Source organism: Xyrauchen texanus, chromosome 19 (assembly GCF_025860055.1).
Source record: "Xyrauchen texanus isolate HMW12.3.18 chromosome 19, RBS_HiC_50CHRs, whole genome shotgun sequence".
Classification (NCBI taxonomy): domain Eukaryota; kingdom Metazoa; phylum Chordata; class Actinopteri; order Cypriniformes; family Catostomidae; genus Xyrauchen; species Xyrauchen texanus.
This window is the reverse complement of record NC_068294.1, coordinates 32,389,865-32,410,479: the sequence shown is the minus strand read 5'-3', so window position 1 is coordinate 32,410,479 and position 20,615 is coordinate 32,389,865. Positions and strand designations below refer to the sequence as shown.

The following is a 20,615-nucleotide window of genomic DNA, read 5'->3' as shown; positions in this document are numbered from 1 at the left end:
AGTGCTTGTTTCTCATTATTCTGCACTGGACTTGCACAGCGGCTCCAGCCTCGAAGTAAGCAAAGACCATGATGTGCTGTGTGCATTTATGGGCTGTTTGTAAATTAATGTTGTCAGTTAGGTCATTGTTAGATTCTCAAGTCTTTGGAAAAGCTGGCCGGAATTGAGATCACTTCTCAAGTTTTCCCGGTAAACAGTTCTGACATAAGCAGTATGGTTAAAATGTGTATGTGTGTGGCTGTAAACTAAAGCCTATTGGCTATTTTTTTAAATGGGACGATATCCCACACCCATCTCAAGTTTCAGTAGGAAATACATCAAAATACCAAGGCTACATACTACACTATAAGAATGTACAAAATGATTGACAGACAGAAAGCACTTCAAAGTCTTCTGATTGGCTGATCAAAGAATGTGTCTGGGTCCTGCAGTCACATTTTTCTTTGCCGTTTACACAGTCTAGTGCTGTGACAGAGACCGTTAGGATCTCAGGACATTGATTTCAGTAATATTTTTATGGAAAAGGAACATTTTCTGCATACATTTCCCAAAAAAATTAAATAAAAATAACACCTTTAATCAACAGCATTTTTGAATGAATGGAACTCTTAAAAGGTGCTGAAATGATTGTAGTTGTTCTAACTACCAAGAGACTGAGCCATAGAATTAGCCACGCCCCCTCTTTCCAAAACGTGGGCACACAAAGATATCATTAAGACTGACATGAAGCAGAAGAGCAATATTAGTACATTTCCACGGTTGTCAAAAACAAAAGTAGCAAAATAGCACCATCAACTGACAACTCAGGACACTTATTTCAGTGATATCTTTCCGGGAGAAGGAGCATTTTCTGTACACAATTCCATAAAAAAAAAAAAAAAAAAAAAATATATATATATATATATATATATATAAAATTACCTTTTAAGGGGTCATGAAATGGAGACTAACATTTTCAGTAATATTTAAACATAAAAGAGGTAACTGTACTATAAAAAAACATTGTACATTTCAGAACTCAAAACGTCCTCCCCAGTCTAAAAAGAGCATTTATTGTTGCCACCCTACTGAAACGTCTTGTTTTGAAATCTGTCTGTTCGTAACTTCATGACACATTGCTCATTCATGTTTACACATCCCACAACATGTGTCATTGCATCCATGGCTCTGTCCACTGGCATGCAGTTCAAGTAAAGAGAGCAGGCCTTCCGTGGCTAACTATTCCTAATGTAGCAGAGTGGAGGGCAGAGCAAAATGGACTGATAGGACAAATTGAGGTTCGACACAGGTTCGTTGTTTCAAAACAAAAGGGCAAGAGACATGGATACCAAAGTACAAAATATTTTATTTTAACAATATATTAGTCAGATGGGCACTGGACATACATTCCATCATTTAAATGTGTATTCAAATTATAATGAGCACAGCAATCAGCTGCGTGGTTCATAATAGGGTTCACACACACATGAGAATAAAACAGTTTATACACTTGTTGAACACAGAAACGTCTAGGTTACGTATGTAACCTCCGTTCCCCGATGGAGGGAACGAGACATTGTGTCAGAGAAGCGACACTAGGGGTCTCTATTGAGCGCCGATATTCACCTCTGAACTATGAAAAAAGGCCAATGAGAGTTGGCAACCAGTATTTGCATGTCCCGCCCCCGGACATACGGGTATTTAAGCGGCGCAAATACGGGAGTTCATTCAGGATTTTTCTGAGGAGCCGGAAATGGTCCGGCCACAACAGGGGCTCGGCTCAGCGACGTGGCAGGGGAGACACAACGTCTCGTTCCCTCCATCGGGGAACGGAGGTTACATACGTAACCTAGACGTTCCCCTTCTGTGGCTCTCTCCACGTTGTGTCAGAAAAGCGACACTAGGGGTCCACTTAAAAAGAGCCATGCGCTGAGCCGTGTACGTGATCTGCTGATACAGGAGCGAGCAGGTATTCCTACGTGCAGAACGACCAACTGTATCAGGCTGCACGCACTCTTCCCCAATGCCCCATTTAAGCCATCAGGATTCCTTATCTTTACCCTGGAGGGGGAACAAGGTGATGGCCGCCAACATGGGAACGGGCCAGCCTGGCTGGGCCTCTTTCTCTCTATGTTTCTCGCATAGAGCAACTACGGCCGGGCCCTTACACGCATTGAGGGAAGGGGGTCTTAGCCCTTATTAGGGCGGAGAAGACCCTGCGGAGGCCACACCTACCCGGGAGGGGAGGCAAATTTTGAGTGGCAAATACATCGCATGGCCTATACTTAGGTCTTATGCGGAAAAGTAGTGCGGTGGTAGATCCAGCCTCGCAGAGGGGGGAAGCATACAGCACGGCAACCGAGGCAGCTGTAACTGCCTAAGGGAAACACGGAGTCAACTTGTGAGGGGACAGAACCGTGGTTTTACACACAGGGGGAGTCCGAACAGGAGGCCTTACCTGTGGGGCAACTATACCAGTACAGGGTAGCTTGCGGTACCCACAGTGGTTTGGGTCGGCGAAGTTCCTCCAAGAGAACTGCGACCCACGAGGGCTAGGGAGGAGTCAACCAGTGTCCCAAACCTGGGATCTCCTGGGAATGAAGGCGCACTGTTTCCCTGGTTAGGGGAAGGGCTGGGTGCAAGCGATTCACCCGGTCAGATCGTGGACGTGCCACCGAGTTCTACGGGCTCAGTACCTGAGAGAACACGGGACGATACTGACTCAACTCAGAGATTGTAGAATCTCGCAAAAGTGTTAGGTGTTGCTCAGCCCGCTGCTCTACAAATGTCTGCTAGGGCAGTGCCCCTAGCCAGTGCCCACGAGTCCAGATAAATACGTAAGGCACGTACTGGACACAGCAGTGAAAGGGCTGGGTCTGCCTCCTCCCGGGGCAGCGCTTGCAGGTTCACCACCTGATCCCTGAAGGGTGTGGTAGGAACCTTGTGCACGTAGCCTGGTCGCGGTCTTAGGATCACGAAAGTGTCCGCCGGACTGAACTCCAGGCAAGCGTCGCTAACAGAGAACGCATGCAGGTCCCCGACCCTCTTGATGGAAGCGAGCGCAATCAGCAGGGCGGTCTTGAGGGAGAGGGCCCTGAGTCCAACTGAGTCAAGCGGCTCGAAGGGGGGTCTCCGGAGTCCTATAAGGACGACCGAGAGATCCCAGGAGGGAAACAGGTTAGGCCAGGAGGGAGTCATCCTCCGGGCACCTTTTAGGAACCTGACGATTAAGTCGTGCTTACCAAGAGACTTGCCGTCTACCGTGTCGTGGTGGGCCGCGATAGTGGCAACATACACCTTGAGGGTGGAGGGGACAGCCTCCTCTCCAGCCTCTCCTGAAGAAACACGAGCACTGACCTAACTGCGCACTTCTGCGGTCTTCGGCTCGGGAAGAACACCAGTCTCATGAACAGACGCCACTTCAGGGCGTAAAGATGCCTGGTTGAAGGGGCTCTGGCTTGGTTAATAGTGTCTATGACGGCCGAAGGTAGGCCGGCTAGATCCTCTGCGTCCCGGCCCAGGGACCAGACGTGGAGATTCCAGAGGTCTGGATGCGGATGCCAGAGCGTGCCCCGCCCCTGAGAAAGAAGGTCCTTCCTCAGGGAATTCAGCCAGGGAGGGGCTGTCATGAGGAGCGTGAGATCTGAAAACCACGTCCGGTTGGGCCAGTAGGGGGCCACCAGAGTGACTTGCTCCTTGTCCTCCCTGACCTTGCATAGCACCTGTGCAAGAAGGCTCACTGGGGGAAAAGCGTACTTGCGCAGCCCCGCGGGCCAGCTGTGCGCCAGAGCATCTGTTCCAAGGGGAGCCTCTGTGAGGGCATACCAGAGCGGACAGTGGGAGGTTTCCTGGGAGGCAAACAGGTCTACCTGGGCCTTGCCGAACCTGTCCCAAATCAGCTGGACTGATTGGGGGTGGAGCCTCCACTCTCCGCCGGGCAAGTTTTGTCTTGACAGCGCGTCCGCTATCACATTGAGGTTGCCGGGGATGTGAGTGGCGCGCAGTGACTCCAGTCGCTGCTGACTCCAAAGGAGGAGACGACGGGCGAGCTGTGACATGTGGAGGGAGTATACTCCGCCATGGCGGTTTATGTAGGCCACCACTGTGGTGCTTTCTGTCCTGACTAGGACGTGCTTGCCACGAATCAACGGAAGAAATTTCTTCAGGGCAAGAAAAACGGCCAGCAGCTCTAGGCAGTTGATGTGCCAGCGCAGCGGGCCTCGGTTCCACCGGCCTGTGGCTGCGCGCCCGTTGCACACGGCGCCCCAACCCAATTTGGAGGCGTCGGTTGTAACCAGAACGCGACGGGACACCTGCTGCAAGGGTACTCCTGCCCGTAGAAAGCAGAGGTCTGTCCAGGGTTTGAAGGTTTGGCGGCAGGCAGGGGTAACTTCCATGCCGTGCGTGCCGTGGCGCCATGCTCGTCTCGGGACTTGAGTCTGGAGCCAATGCTGAAGTGGTCTCATATGCATCAACCCCAGTGGCGGCCGCCGCGAGGATGCCATATGCCCCAGGAGCCGTTGGAAACGTTTCAAAGGGACCACGGTGCCTGGTTCGAAAGAAGCGAGGCAATCCAGCACTGACTGAGCACGCTCGTTGGAGAGACGTGCTGTCATTGAGACTGAGTCTAACTCCAAACCGAGAAAAGAGATGCTCTGGACCGGGGTGAGCTTGCTCTTTTCCCAGTTGACCTGAAACCCTAAACGGCCGAGGTGCTCGAGCACCTGGTCTCTGTGTGCGCATAGTAATTCCTGCGAGGAGGCCAAAATGAGGCAATCGGCGAGGTAATTGAGTATGCGTATGCCCGCTCCTCGTAGCGGGGCAAGAGCCACCTCTGCGACCTTCGTGAAGACGCAAGGGGACAGAGACAGGCCGAAGGGGAGGACCTTGTACTGATACGCCTGGCCGTCGAACGCAAACCGTAGAAAGGGTCGATGTTGAGGGCGAATTGAGACGTGGAAGTACGCGTCCTTCAGGTCTACCGCTGCGAACCAATCTAGATGCCGGACGCCAGATAAAATTTGTTTCTGGGTAAGCATTTTGAACGGGAATTTGGACAAGGTCTGATTGAAAACTCGCAGGTCCAAGATCGGTCGTATGCCGCCGCCTTTCTTGGGTACAACGAAGTAAGGGCTGTAGAAACCCTTCTTCGTTTCGGTCGGAGGGACAGGCTCTATCACGTCCTTGATTAGAAGGGAGGCGATTTCCTCACGCAGGGAGTGGGCATGTTCGCCATGCACTGCGGAGGAACGAACGCCCACGAAGGGGGGCGGAGACCTGGCAAACTGAATTGCGTAACCGAGTCGGATGGTCCGGTGCAGCCACCGTGACGAGCTGGGCAGTGAAAGCCATGCCTCTAAGCTCCGTGCTAGGGGCACCAAGGGGACGAGTATTTTGGACGTACCCGGCGGGGCTTCGCAGCGGTGTGGAACAGGTAATGCGGCGTCGGGAGGCGCTGTGGCGTCCCGAGGCTCTGGTGCTGAGAATAAACTCAAAGCACTTACCTTGTTCCGCGCTCCCGGCAGGGGGCGGGTTCGTGACTGAGGAGGAGGTCTGATGCTGGCGTCCTCTGGACTCGTCTGAACCGGCCGGCCGGGGAACAGTCGTGGGGCTGAGGGCGGGATCCTGGGCGCCGAGACTGTTGAGGCCTGAAAGCACAGTGCCGTGAGAATGGCATTTGCGGGCCATGTGACCCAGAGCTAAAGGAAATAGCTCTTTTATTGAGAATTTGGGTACCGCAGCCCCCGTCAGGGGGTGCGGCAAATGAAAAAACAAAAGATTCTCCTCCTGGCCCTCCTCCGGGGGATGGAGTGGTCTTACCACCTCCGGAGCTAACTTCTTGTCCTCTGGGTCCGCTGTCTCAGGGACGCTTGGGAGCCTTCCGGGTCCTCGAAGGGGTCCGTGAGGCAGGGGGCGTACGCTTCCTGCGGTTTGCTCGACGCCGGGGCTGAGAGCTGGGCCCAGGTTGGGGCGGAGCAGAAGGTCTTCTGGCCGCGGGAGGACGCCCTTGGCGAGCAGGTGGGGCCTGGGCCGTGGCGGCAAGCTTGCGGCGCGGCATGATGTGCGATATGGCCTCCGTCTGCTTCTTCACCAGGGAGAACTGCTGGGCAAAGTCCTCAACGGTGTCGCCGAAGAGGCCGAACTGGGAGACAGGGGCATTGAGGAAGCGAGTCTTGTCAGCTTCACGCATCTCAACCAAGTCAAATCAAATCAAATCAAATCAAATCACTTTATTGTCACACTACCATGTACACAAGTGCAACAGTAGGTGAAATTCTTGTGTGCAGTTCCGAGCAACATAGCAGTCATGACAGTGACGAGACATATACCAATTACAATAAACAACATACTTACACAAAACAATTTACATATCAAATGTACACATACTTACACAAAACAATTTACAAATCAGATGTACACATACTTACACAACACAATAATTATATACAATGCAGAATATAGAACAGAATATACAATACAATACAATAAGTGGGAGTATATGAAATATATATGTGTATATATATATATATAGCAGTTGTATTGAGGAGAATATGTTGACAGTCCAGTGTGAGATTATAGCTGAATAAAGTGCAGTGCTAATTATTGATCCTGATAGATCAAGAGTTCAACAGTCTGATTGCTTGGGGAAAAAGCTATCATGTAGTCGGCTGGTGCGGGTCCTGATGCTGCGATACCGCCTGCCTGATGGTAGCAGTGAGAACAGCCCATGACTTGGGTGACTGGAGTCTCTGATGATCCTCCGAGCTTTTTTCACACACCGCCTGGTGTATATGTCCTGGAGGGAGGAAGCTCACCTCCGATGATGTTCCTGGCAGTTCGCACCACCCTTTGCAGGGCTTTGCAGTTGTGCTGCGGTGCTATTGCCGTACCAGGCGGTGATGCAGCCAGTCAGGATGCTCTCTACAGTGCTGGTGTAGAACCGTGTGAGGATGTGGTGGTTCATTCCAAACTTCCTCAGCCGTCTCAGGAAGAAGAGGCGCTGGTGAGCCTTCTTCACAACGGCCTCAGTGTGGACGGACCATGTGAGTTCCTCAGTAATGTGGACACCGAGGAACTTGAAGCTGCTGACTCTCTCCACCGGTGCTCCATTGATGGTGATGGGGCTGTGTTCTCCGTCTTTCTTCCTGAAGTCCACAACAAGCTCCTTGGTTTTACTGACGTTGAGGAGAGGTTGTGCTCCTGACACCAGCGTGTCAGAGTGTGCACCTCCTCTCTGTAGGCTCTTTCATCATTGTCAGTGATCAGACCTACCACCGTCGTATCGTCAGCAAACTTAATGATGGCATTGGAGCTATGTGTTGCCACACAGTCATGTGTGTACAGGGAATACAGGAGTGGGCTGAGAACACAGCCCTGCAGGGCTCCAGTGTTGAGGGTCAGTGATGAGGAGGTGTTGCTGCCCATTCTAACCACCTGACGTCTGCCTGACAGGAAATCCAGGATCCAGCTGCACAGCGAGCTGTTTAAGCCCAGAGCCCGGAGTTTCTCATCAAGCTTGGAGGGCACTATGGTGTTGAATGCTGAGCTGTAGTCTACAAACAGCATTCTCACATATGTGTTCCTTTTTTCCAGGTGGGAGAGAGCAGTGTGTATTGTAGATGCAATGGCATCATCAGTGGAGCGGTTGTTGCGGTAGGCAAACTGCAATGGGTCCAAAGAGGGGGCAGAACAGAGCAGATGTGATCTCTGATTAACCTCTCGAAGCATTTGCTGATGATGGGGGTCAGAGCAACAGGACGCCAGTCATTTAAGCATGTGATTATAGCTTGCTTCGGTACAGGCACAATGGTTGATGTTTTGAAGCATGTGGGGACTACAGACAGGGAGAGGGACAGATTGAAAATGTCCGTAAAAACACCAGCCAGTTGATTCGCGCGACGCTCTGATGACGCGGCCCGAATGCCGTCTGGACCCGCGGCTTTACGGATGTTCACCCGTCGGAATGATCGGGTTACATCCACAACAGAGACGGAGAGTGAATCAACCTCTGTAGCGTCAGTCGCGAGTGCACTCTCCGCGAGGGCGGTGTTACTGTCCTCAAAACGAGCATAAAATGTATTAAGTTCGGTCCGGGAGAGATGCAGCGGTGTTCATGGCGGAGACTTTATTCCGCTTGTAGTCCGTGATTGTGTTAATTCCCTGCCACATACTTCTGGAGTCAGTGGTGTTGAACTGACTTTCAAGTTTGTGCCTGTACTGGCGTTTAGCTGCACTGATAGTGTTACGGAGGGCATAACTGGCTTGTTTACGCTCCTCCGTGTTAGGAGAATTAAAGCGGAGGTCCGCGCAGTGAGTGCCGCGCGAACATCGCCGTTAACCCATGGTTTCTGGTTGGGGTATATCCGTATAGTTTTGGTCGAACAACGTCCTCTACGCACTTCCTGATGAAACACGTTACGCTGTCAGCGTAAACCTCGATAGTCGTCATCAGAGGCGGACCGAACATCTCCCAGTCCGCGTGATCAAAACAGTCTTGTAGCGCAGAGTCTGATTGGTCCGACCAGCACTGGATCGTTCTGAGGGTGGGTGCTTCCTGTTTCAGTTTCTGCCTGTAAGCGGGCAGAAGCAGAACGGAAGAATGGTCCGATTTGCCAAATGGGGCGGGAGGATTTGTAGCCTTCCGGAAGGAGAGTAACAATGATCCAAAACCCGGTCCCCTCGTGTGTTGAACTTTATGTGTTGGTGGTATTTTGGGGCGATTGCTTTGAAGTTGGCTTTGTTAAAGTCCCCGGCAACAATGAACGCAGCCTCAGGGTGCTGCGGTTTCCTGCTCACTTATACACCCATACAGTTCCCTGAGTGCCCGGTCTGTGTCGGACTTGCGGGGGATGTACACAGCTGTGATGATAACCGCTGTGAATTCCCTCGGCAGCCAGAATGGTCGACACAGAAGCATGAGATATTCCAGATCAGGAGAGCAAAAAGACTTGATGAAATGTACGTTCCTCTGATCACACCATGATTTGTTGATCATAAAACATACACCACCACCTCTGCTTTTACCAGAGAGGTCTTTCGCTCTGTCCGCTCGGTGCACGGAAAAGCCTGTGATTTCGATGGCCGAAGTCTGGAATCTCCGTGAGACAGCCAGGTTTCTGTAAGGCACATAACGCAGCAGTCCCTCGTCTCTCGTTGGAAAGAGATCCGCGCTCTCAGCTCGCAGAGTTTGTTGTCCAGAGACTGAACATTTGCCAGTAGTATACTGGGTAGCGGGGTCGATTTGCACGACGTCTTACTCTGATGAGAACGCCGGCTCGTTTTCCTCTTTTCCTTCTGCGTTTCAGCGGCCGAGCAGCACAGACAAAGGGCTCCGCCGGCGTGTTTGTAAACAGCGGGTCGGCATTAAGGAATTTGAAGTCCGGTTTTCGATGTGTGATTGTAGAACTAATGTCCAAAAGCGTTTGTCTGTCGTAAACAATAAGGCAGACAACATCCAAGACAAAAAAACAAAGAACTGTAAACAAAACAAACAATAAACCGCAGTGTTGTAACGGAGCTCGCAACGCAGCAGCCATACTCGGCGCCATTATTGTCTCCTTCCCACTGATATCCAAAGTCCAGAAGTCCAGCCATTGCTGACGTTCCTGGACCACCAGAGTGGCCATCGCCTGCCCGAGTGCCTGCGCTGTGACCTTCGTCGCTCTCAGGGCGAGGTCGGTCGCTGAGCGCAGTTCCTGCAATGTGTCGGGATCAGGGCCACCCCCGTGCATGTTGCGAAGTGCCTTGGCTTGGTGGACCTGCAGGAGAGCCATGGCATGCAGGGCGGAAGCGGCGCGTCCGGTAGCGCTGTAGGCCTTCGCGGTGAGTGAGGATGTTGCTCTACAGGACCGGGAAGGGAGTACAGGGCGGTCCCGCCAGGTGGTAGTGCTTCCGGGACATAAGTGGAGCGCAACAGCTCTATCCACCTGGGGGATCTCCGTGTACCCGTGGCGCGCTCCGCCGTGGAGGGTGGCGAGGGCGGATGAGCAGGTGGCGGTGCGACGAGTGGAGAAGACGTCAGCTCATCATGCACCTCCGGGAAGAAAGGAACCGGGGGGGGGGGGGCGAGGCTGTGAGCGGCGCCGAACGCCCAAGAACCAATCGTCCAGCCGTGATGGCTGTGGGGAGGATGGAGGGTTCCAATCCAGACCCACGCTGTTGGATGCCCGGGAAAGCATATCGGACATCTGTGCGTCGGCCTCCTCCTGGGCATGCAAGCCCGAAGGCGGCAGCCCAGAGAAGCCCTCAGCATCAGAGCCCACGCCCTCCGATGTCGCGGCGAACTCATCTGCTTCCATCGCAAGAGGGTAGGCAGACTGGCTGTGAGGCGAGTCGCCGCCACCTCGAGCGGGACGGAGTCAACGAGCGTGCCGGGCGCGGGTGGTCCGAGGGGCGTACCGGCGGAGCTGCACCCGCTGCCATCCCGAATCGCCTCCATCGCCAGCCGCATCGTCCTCAATCCCATGGGAAGAAGGAGCGACGCGGGGGGCGGCTGGAGTGGCCTGCTTACGGTTGTAAGCAAGCCGCGACCGCAACGTTGTCATGGTCATGTTCTCGCAATGAGAACATGAACCATCCACAAACGCAGCCTCAGTGTGATCGCTGCCCAGACACACGAGACAACGCCTGTGGCCGTCGGAAGCGGAGAGTACTCTACCGCATCCAGGAACAACACAGGGGCGGAAAGTCATCTTTATAAAGACGTGTCCTTAAAAGGACGTTCAACGCCGCTGTGTTTTTGCTCTTTTAGAGGAAATTACTCTTTTAAATAAAATCACTCTTTTATGAATGAAAGAACTCGTGAGAGATCTTTCTTATCTGCAACTGTCGATGCGCTCAGGGGCAGGAAGTGCACAGCCGTGCAAACAGGAGAAAGCCGCTGTTGTGCGCCGTAGAATCCAACAGCATGCAGCAGAGGATAGCAGGAACTCGGTGTGTAAATGCAGCAGTCTACAAACACGGCCATCGGCTCTGAAGAAATTTTCTGAATGAACTCCCGTATTTGCGCCGCTTAAATACCCGTATGTCCGGGGGCGGGACATGCAAATACTGGTTGCCAACTCTCATTGGCCTTTTTTCATAGTTCAGAGGTGAATATCGGCGCTCAAGAGAGACCCCTAGTGTCGCTTCTCTGACACAACGTGGAGAGAGCGACAGAAGGGGAACTTGAGGCTTACCAGGAAAATGTAGGCTAACCAAGTGTGGCGATTCCCCAAGTAAAGGTAGACTTCACCCTCATGTGTACACGCACACACACAAAGCACACAGTTGAATCAGTTGTGATTACAAAGCACTCAGCACATGACACCATCTAGTGGGGAATGTCCAGCCCCCACACTGGGCCCTCAGCTCCAGAGAAAAAGAGAACAAATTAACAATAATATCATAATAAACCAACAAAACAAAACGACAAACTCTGGCCAGATTAAGTGGACACAGAGCTAACAAAAACTCAAACAAGTGTTTTAACCCACACTAAATATGTTAGTTTGAAGAGTAGGGGAAAGGGAGAGAGCTGATGATAAATCATCATGCTAAAATAAAAAACGTTTTCAAACTCTTATGATGATCAAGTTGGCTCAAGATATACACATACAGAGAGAATGATCACACTTGCCTCTGTGAGTCCCAAAACAGCTTCAGCTTTCAGAGATTTGAATGGAAACATACAAATCAAAACTATGTAAAACAAAATGAAACAAAACAGAACAAAAACAAACAAAGCAAAACAAAATAGTAAAACAAAACATGTTTTAATCATCGTATTTAATAATATAACAGACCAAAATTAAGAGCTACATCCATAATTACGGCCACAAATACACAGGCAATATAGAACAGGCAGTCTGGAAGAAGGCAGCGGTCGGCCAGCAGAGCTTGATACGAGCCTTGCACAAACAACCACTATCACATAAAAAGGAACTAACATAAGCACCGTGTACCAGAGGCGAGCGGTTAGCCTAGCATCAAACAACAACAACACATACATTTGGAGCGGAAGTGTCCGATACCGGAAAAAGGGGCAGTCAAATCCAAGATGGCGGCGCGGTAGCACGCAGCGGCCACTCCGGATCCACAATGGTGCTATTTTTGTTAAAAAAGCCCGACTTTTGCAACACATGGACATCGGAGCAACCAGTGTTCGTGTCTACCATCGCCAGACACTACTCAAATATAAGACTCATGCAAAAACCAAGCTGCATGATGACCTGCAGGAGGCGCTACGCGTGCTCGGCTTGCTGCGGAGACCAGGCCTCCAGCCCTCGGCGTCGCCTGATGCCGGTGGCCGGGGGAGAGGACGTCGTAAGCGGTGTGCGAAAGCGGAGCGCGGAAAGAGGGCGGGGTCCATGCTAGGCTAAAACAAACCCTAGCCGGCCGGCTCTCCCGTCTATCCTGCTCTCAAATGTTTGCTCCTGGACAATAAACTGGACTATATCCGACTCCAGCAGGCTACGCAGCGTGAGTTTAGAGACTGCTGCGTCTTTGTTTTCACGGAGACGTGGCTCAGCGACAGAGTTCGGATGCCGCCATTCAGCTAGACGGGCTCACCTCGTTTCGTGCCGACAGAAATACAGCTCTCTGCGGTAAGACTCGCGGTGGTGGCTTGTGTGTTTACATCAACACGGAATGGTGCAAGAACTCTATGCTAGTCTCTAGTTACTGTTCATCGCTGTTGGAGCTTGTGACTGTTAGATGCAGACCTTTTTATCTACCACGGGAATTCACCACTGTTTGCATAACCGAGTTTACATTCCCCAGCGCTAACGCTAAGGAAGCGCTCTGTGAACTGTATGGGGCTATGAGCTGAACTGCAGAACGCTCACCCCGACGGACTGTTTATTGTCGCCGGAGATTTCAACCATGCAAATCTCAAGACAGTGCTCCCTAAATTCCATCAGTATGTGGACTTTGCAACGAGAGGGCTAACGCGCTTGATCTTGTTTACACAAACATCCCAGGCGCTGCACGGGCGGAGCCCCGCCCCACCTCGGCTACTCAGACCACATCTCTGTTATGTTAATTCCAGCATACAGACCGCTCGTCAGACGCACAAAACCGCTTCAGAAGCAGGTGAAAACCTGGCCAGCAGGAGCCATCTCTGCTCTTCAGGACTGTTTTGAGTGTACTGACTGGCACATGTTCAGGGAGGCTGCAACATATGGCGATTCTACCAACTTGGAGGAATACACAGCATCAGTGACCAGCTACATCAGCAAGTGCATTGATGATGTCACTTTCTCCAAGACCATCACCACACGCTCCAACCAGAAGCCGTGGATGACTGCGGAGGTGTGCACGCTGCTGAGGTCCGAGACTCCGCCTTCAGAGCAGGCGATAAGGCAGCCCTAAGAACAGCTAGGGCCAAACTGTCACGGGCAATCAGAGAGGCAAAGCGCGCACACGCCCAGAGAATCCACAGTCACTTCCAGGACAGCGGTGACACGCGCGCATGTGGCAGGGCATCCAGGCCATCACCAACTACAGGACAACATCAGTTGCCTGTGACAAAGATGCCTCCCTTCCAGATGCGCTGAACGACTTCTACGCTCGGTTTGAAGTGCAGAACGACGTGATGGCGAGGAAGTCCACCCCTCCTCCCAACGACCAGGTGCTCTGTCTTACCACGGCAGATGTGAGGAAAACTCTACGTAGAGTCAACCCACGGAAGGCTGCTGGACCAGACAACATTCCTGGCAGAGTGCTCAGAGGATGTGCAGACCAGCTAGCAGATGTTCTTACCGACATCTTCAACATCTCTCTGAGCAGCGCCGTTGTTCCAACGTGCTTCAAGGCCACCACCATCATCCCCATGCCAAAGAAGTCTTCAGTGTCCTGCCTCAATGACTACCGTCCCGTCGCACTTACACCCATCATCATGAAGTGCTTCGAGAGGCTCGTCATGAGGCAGATTAAGACCCAGCTGCCCCCTCACTAGACCCACTGCAGTTTGCGTATCGTTCAAACCGTTCAACGGACGATGCCATCACCACAACCCTCCATCTGGCCCTCACCCACCTAGACAATAAGGACTCATACGTTCGAATGCTGTTCATAGATTTCAGCTCAGCATTCAACACAATCATTCCCCAGCACCTGATTGGAAAGCTGAACCTGCTGGGCCTGGACACCTCCCTCTGCAACTGGATCCTGGACTTCCTGACTGGGAGACCTCAGTCAGTCCGGATCGGGAACAGCATCTCCACCACCACCACACTGAGCACTGGGGCCCCCAGGGCTGTGTGCTCAGTCCACTGCTGTTCACTCTGCTGACTCACGACTGTGCAGCAATGCACAGCTCGAATCACATCATCAAGTTCAGCCGATGACACGACCGTGGTGGGTCTCATCAGCAAGAACAACGAGTCAGCATACAGAGAGGAGGTGCAGCGGCTGACGAACTGGTGTAGAGCCAACAACCTGTCCCTGAATGTCGACAAAACAAAAGAGATGGTTGTTGACTTTAGGAGAGCACAAGGTGAACACACTCCGCTGAACATCGACGGCTCCTCTGTGGAGATCGTCAAGAGCACCAAATTTCTTGGTGTTCACCTGGCGGAGAACCTCACCTGGTCCCTCAACACCAGCTCTATCACCAAGAAAGCCCAGCAGCGTCTCTACTTTCTTCGAAGGCTGAGGAAAGCACATCTCCCAACCCCCATCCTCACTACATTCTATAGAGGGACTATTGAGAGCATCCTGAGCAGCTGCATCACTGCCTGGTTTGGGACTTGCACCGTTTCGGACCGCAAAGCCCTGCAGAGGATAGTGAGGACAGCTGAGAAGATCATTGGGGTCTCTCTTCCCTCCATCAAAGACATTTTCAAAAAACACTGTATCCACAAAGCAACCAGCATTGTGGACGACCCCACACACCCCTCACACAAACTCTTTACCCTCCTCCCGTCTGGCAAGAGGTACCGAAGCATTCGGGCCCTCACGGCCAGACTGTGTAACAGCTTCTTCCCCAAGCCATCAGGCTTCTCAATACTCAGAGACTGGTTTGACACACACATGTCCTGAGTTGCACTTTAATAACTGTCACTTTATAACTGTCTGCTACCTCAATAACTGCTATGTGCATAGAACACTATCTCATAGTATGTTATGTTTACATCTTTAGAAACTGTCATCTTTTTGCACTACTGAGTACTGGTCGGCGCTGCACTGTCTATTGTCCTGTTCATTGTCAGTAATTTGTTGTACTGTCCTGTACTTTTTGCACATGTTTGCACGTGCACTTTATATAGATATATATAGGTTTTTTTATATAGGTATTTTATTTCGTTGTGTAGTCTCATGTGGTCCTATGTTGGTCCTTTGTTGTTTTTATGTAGCACCATGGTCCTGGAGGAACGTTGTCTCGTTTTGCTGTGTACTGTACTAACTGTATATGGTTGAAACGACAATAAAAACCACTTGACTTGACTTGACTTGACTCATTAGACTGTGATGCGTGTCTAGGTGACACATGGCTGGCCTAATATACCCCACGAACACACAGTGATAGGCTACCAAACCCCACTTAATTCCAAGGGGGCGTGATACAATAAAACAGACAGAAGGGCTGTATTGTCTACACATGGTATAATGCAGGTCGCATTATTGTTGAAATAAATTATGCATAAAAGGGAAAGTCACCATCATACACAATATTAAAGAAATTATCAAATCAGGAGAATACAAGACAGTAGTCTGTCTCACTACACTCACATAACACCTAAGGGGACCCATCTGGACAATTTTGAATTATTTTGTATTTATAAACATGAACTACACAGACTCTTTGACTGCTGCCATGTATCTTGCTGCTTTTAAAAGATGCAGTGTAAAGTTACAACTCTGAAAGGGAGAAGCAATTGTTTCATTCAGCTGCTGTCTCTTGTTATTTTGAGCTCAAACGCACCATGGATGGGTTATTTCGCCCATCTGCACTATTTGCAATTGTTGATGTATGTAAACATAGGACGTATATGATGATGGACGTCTTTGACAGTTTTGGTGTATTCCAGCGACGTTCACCCCAGTGTGCCTACAGTATGTGTGTGTGTGTCATTTCACCGTTCCTTGGACTATGATTTGTTAGTTTTTTTTCTGGATCATGTCAGCATGGCTTGCTTGTGAACTGTCAAAATAACGATTTAAGCTTTGCAAAGGAACTGTTATTGAAGGATGGGGGAGTTTAAAACACTTCAAAAATGCAAGTAAAGCATTTCATTCATTAATTATTTTTTAAATGTCATGACTGTTTGATAGTTTATGGTGCTGAGTGTTAACAGTTGTGCTTGAGATGAACATTTGAATATTTTCAGATACAATGTTTTGGATGTGTGTTATGTGTAAACCCTGCAATTTAGACTAGTTTAATTTAGACTATTGTTCGTTTATCTCCGATTGAGTTTGCTGAATTTGAGGGGCTGCATGTTGCTAGCTATCTATTCATAACAGTAGGCATTTATATTGAAGTTTTAAGCAGGTGCTTCCACCAAAACCAAGCGTTCAGACTGAGGGCCAAAAACAGGGTGGTAAATGATAATATATGACTAAATTGAGACTGTTTTGGTGCAAAAAATAAACTTTTTTAACAATATCCTTGGACCTCAAGGAAGATAATAAAATAAAATAATAAAAAAAAAAATCAATAAATAACACATTATGGCCCCTTTAAGGAAACTGGTCTTAGAACAGTTTGAAAAACATCCTGCTTTCGTATACAGCCTTATACAATATTTTCCAGTTTTCAATCGAACTACGCTAACAAGGCACTCATGGGGACTTTAACGTATATGCACTGGCATCCTTCACTTCCATTGCCTTACTGTTCGGCCGTCTTTGCTTTTTTTAATAAACAATGAAATTGTCGAAAGTATTTTTTTTTGTAATTAACATATATGCCACTTATGCTGTCGATTGAGATTAACTTGTATTGAACCCGGAACTATCCTTTAAGACGACAAAACTGTCGGCAGATCTCACAAGCCACTCTCCCTTTAAGAGTTCAGTTGCTACTTCTCAGCGGCGCTAAACACTCGACACTGTTACCACCGTCATCATAACAAATATAACTATCACCAGCACAGCGCTGCAGAAAACGCTCAAACTTTCACCAGTCCCTCATAGAACACTGGATTTTAACAATCTCCGCATAAACAAAGCACAAAATCGCAGGATTTTAACGCGAAGCAATAAAGGTAAGTTGTGATTTAAAATCCTTTTTCATTCAAAGTGACATTTGTCAACATCGGACAAGTCTGCCTGACCATATAACGGGCTGTTTGATATTTCTATGTGTCCCATGTGAGAATAGAAATGTAATAGGATGTTCTAACTTTTAGTGGCGCTTTTAATTATCGCAAACGGTTTTTCTAAGCTTTATTTCCACGTTTGAATATATCAGTGTTCAGAAATTAATATCTGAAGTCCAGTGATGAACAAGAAAGGTTGTTACTGTTCTAGTTTAACGTCCTGAGAGTTCATCTATTACCCAGCACATTAGTGTGTTGACGGAATTCCATTGATACTCATGTCGGTATCACTGTTCCAGTGCATTTCGTCTGCATGTAATACACTGTGTAAATGCTTCTGTCATATAGGGTGTTACTCCCCTGAGGAATCTGATATCCTCAGGCTTTATAGTTGCTGAATGTCACGGTTACTTTAAACTCAATTAGAAACAACCAGAGCTAATATGCAAGTTCCTAAAGTAGACACAACAACTGTGGGAGTCACTGGGGAATTTGCAAGAATAACATGCTTTTCCATTTTGAAGGCCTCTGCAGAATACATTTCCGTTCAGTGGATCCCAAGTTTATATGTCCAGCCTGGGCGAAGCAATCAGTATTACTAGTGGGGAGAAATTCTTCATTCATTCCCCCACTTTTTGGGAGAAACCCATTACTTTTCCAAAACCCAAGCCAATGCAAATTCTTTCTATACCCCTGTGTATGCTGTATGTTTACTAAGCAGGTTCCCAAATGTAGATTAAGTACCCACAACATGGACAAGTGTATTAATTGTGATAAATCTGTTGTTGCATAACCTGACCTGTATTCCCGTCACTTCATGAGAGTTGAAGGATGAAGAATGTTTTTAGATCTTTTGGAGATTTGACCTTTGCAAAGACCATTACTGACAATGTTTCTAGATTGAGTTTTAATTTTAGGTGTGCTATCTAATTATAACTATCTCGATTATTATTCTCAATATTGGGCAAAATTATGAGAAAAGAATTGAGTGTTGGGTATTCTTGCTTCGTAGCTCCCCTTATATACAGTAAAACATATTCCCCCTCACATGCCATGATATTCATTATTTCCATTATGAGAGAGAGAGAGAGAGAGAGGGAGAGAGAGAGAGAGAGAGAGAGAGAGAGAGAGAGAGAGAGAGAGAGAGAGAGAGAGAGAGAGAGAGAGAGAGAGAGAGAGAGAGAGAGAGAGAGAGGGAGAGAGAGAGAGAGGAAGTAATTGTTTGTTTTAAAAGTGATGTAGGTTTTTTAAAAATATAGTAGGATCCAAAAGTCAGACCACTAGTGAAAATGCTTCTATTTTGCATTTTCCATTACAAATAAATAAAATATAGTCAAAATATAAATTTCAGTGAAAATTGTAATTATTTACATGGATTGCAGAATATTTTAGTATTATTTATGTCTACTTTTTGTTTTAATGACACCACGCACTTGAACTGGCATTGACCTGATGATCGTATTTTAAGTATGATTTGAGAATCTCATGTGCTTCGATGGAAGCCAAGAAATCTGACCTTTTGTTCAAGAGTTAACATGGTCATTGTCACAAATTTGCTTATTTTAATAGTCAATTAGAAATAGTGCATATTTTAATTAATGTAATTTTGTGTAAATGTTTTCATTTTTTTTTTATCCTGAAACTTTCTGTTTATTACCAAGTTTAAATTAGATATTGAATCCCAGATTTTCAATGTGTTTTTAGACCCCGTTGTAAATGCATGCACTTGTGTTTTCATTTGGAGTGTCACCCTGATAGTTAAGCATTTTCTTGGACAATAAGTGATTTAATATGTATTAAAACATTAAAGGGTGGATTATCTGGGTTTAAATCCATATAAAGATCTAAGATCTGAATGTGTGTTTGAGCAAGGTTCCAGCAAATTAATACACAAGTGTGTTCTGTCATCTCAGCTACGCGGCCTCCACCAGTTGTGAACATTGACGTATTGTGTCACACAACAGTTCTTCACTGTTATATACACACACACCCCCCAGCACACTGCATCCCAAAAGCCTCCTTGATTCCGGCATTTCACAAATTGCTTTTGACTTTACAGCTTCCTCTAATTGTTCATTCTGGAAGCTGCAGGGAGGTTTGAGTAGGATTTTAGAGGGAAAGACGTTTTTCTACTTTGTTTCCATCTTAACCCACAAGAACAGTGCAATCATCTGGTCCTAATGTGTTTTTGCTGTACGGTAAAGAATAATGGGGATGTTTTCTTCATTAGTGAGACGAACAACAACTAATTACCATGTGAAACAACAAAACAAAACAAAACAAAAAACGAAATAAAAAGAAAAATCTTTCCTTGTTTAAACTCTGCAATTACCCTCCCATGAGACAGAATAACATTAGCTGTGGCTTTATTTGATTTGTGTGTTAGTGACATTTACAGTATGGCCATTGCCATTTTACATTAATAGCATGGTAAAACAGGAAGTTCTGACTTGAAAACTTAATTTTCTTACTACACCCATGGGCCACGGATGTAAGCATTATACCGTTTTTAGCAAATGACTGTATGCATGACCAAACACTTTTCAAGTTTTGTTTACTGACTTCATTACAAGAAAATGCATCATCATGTTTCATTTGGCAATGCTCATATCGAAAGTGAAGGAACAGGAAATTTTAAGTGCACATTGCCTGTCCAGTCATTGGAATTGAGACACTTCTTAATTGTGCAAACTCAATGTGATTATTGATGTCTCTGTGACTATAAAAGACCAGATTATTATGTTTGCTGTTTCAGGATCTTGCTTTGTTTTTTTAGATGGATCTAAAAAAAGTGAAATAAAATTAAGTCATCTCTATTATTCAGACTTTTTGCCTTTACTGTATATGTGTGAAAGCGAGTATTGATGGTAAGAGGAACTTGGTGCACTGCATTTCAAGGACACAGTCAACAGATCAGCGGGAGAGCGAGATAAAGGGGAGCCGGAGACGCCAGTTTGAGAGAGAGAGAAAGAGAGAGAGAGAGACTCATGCAGCCGCTGTGTATGTGTGTGCCTTATGTTTTATGTTGTTTTAATTTGAGTTATGTCATTGAAGTTAAGTTGACTGTTCTGCCGGTTCCCACCTCCTCCTTGCCCATCCCTTACACGTTACATTGGTTTCAAATCCTGGGAAAGAGGAGGGATGCGCTGTCGTTGAGTCCTCGCTGCTGCTTTCCGTCAGGGGAGGAGCCGTGGCCGTCTGCCTGGGGAGGAGTGGCTGTCGTCTGCCAGAGGGTGGAAGAGCGGACCAGGCGACAGTGTGTCTGGGGACCGTCAAGCAAGTTTCTCTCTCTCTGTGTCTCCTGCTCGTCCTTTCCCTCTCCCCTCTCCCCTCTCCCCTCTCCCTCCCCTCATCTCTCTCCCCCAGGTTCCCTGGAGGTGGGGTGGACCACCG

At 48.3% G+C, this 20,615-nt stretch overlaps 1 protein-coding gene across 6 annotated transcripts in view; it reads left to right on the top strand.

The window, feature by feature from the left end:
- Positions 1-17,023: 17,023 nt before the first annotated feature.
- Positions 17,024-20,615, top strand: part of LOC127660163 (arf-GAP with Rho-GAP domain, ANK repeat and PH domain-containing protein 3-like) — a 39,442-nt gene continuing 35,850 nt past the window's right edge. For 5 of the 6 annotated variants that reach the window (XM_052150272.1, XM_052150271.1, XM_052150270.1 and 2 more), the window contains exon 1: positions 17,024-17,168. The gene's annotated coding sequence lies outside the window, so the exon portion shown is untranslated. The remainder of the gene's footprint in view (positions 17,169-20,615) is intronic. The other variant, XM_052150269.1, reaches the window with a different exon arrangement.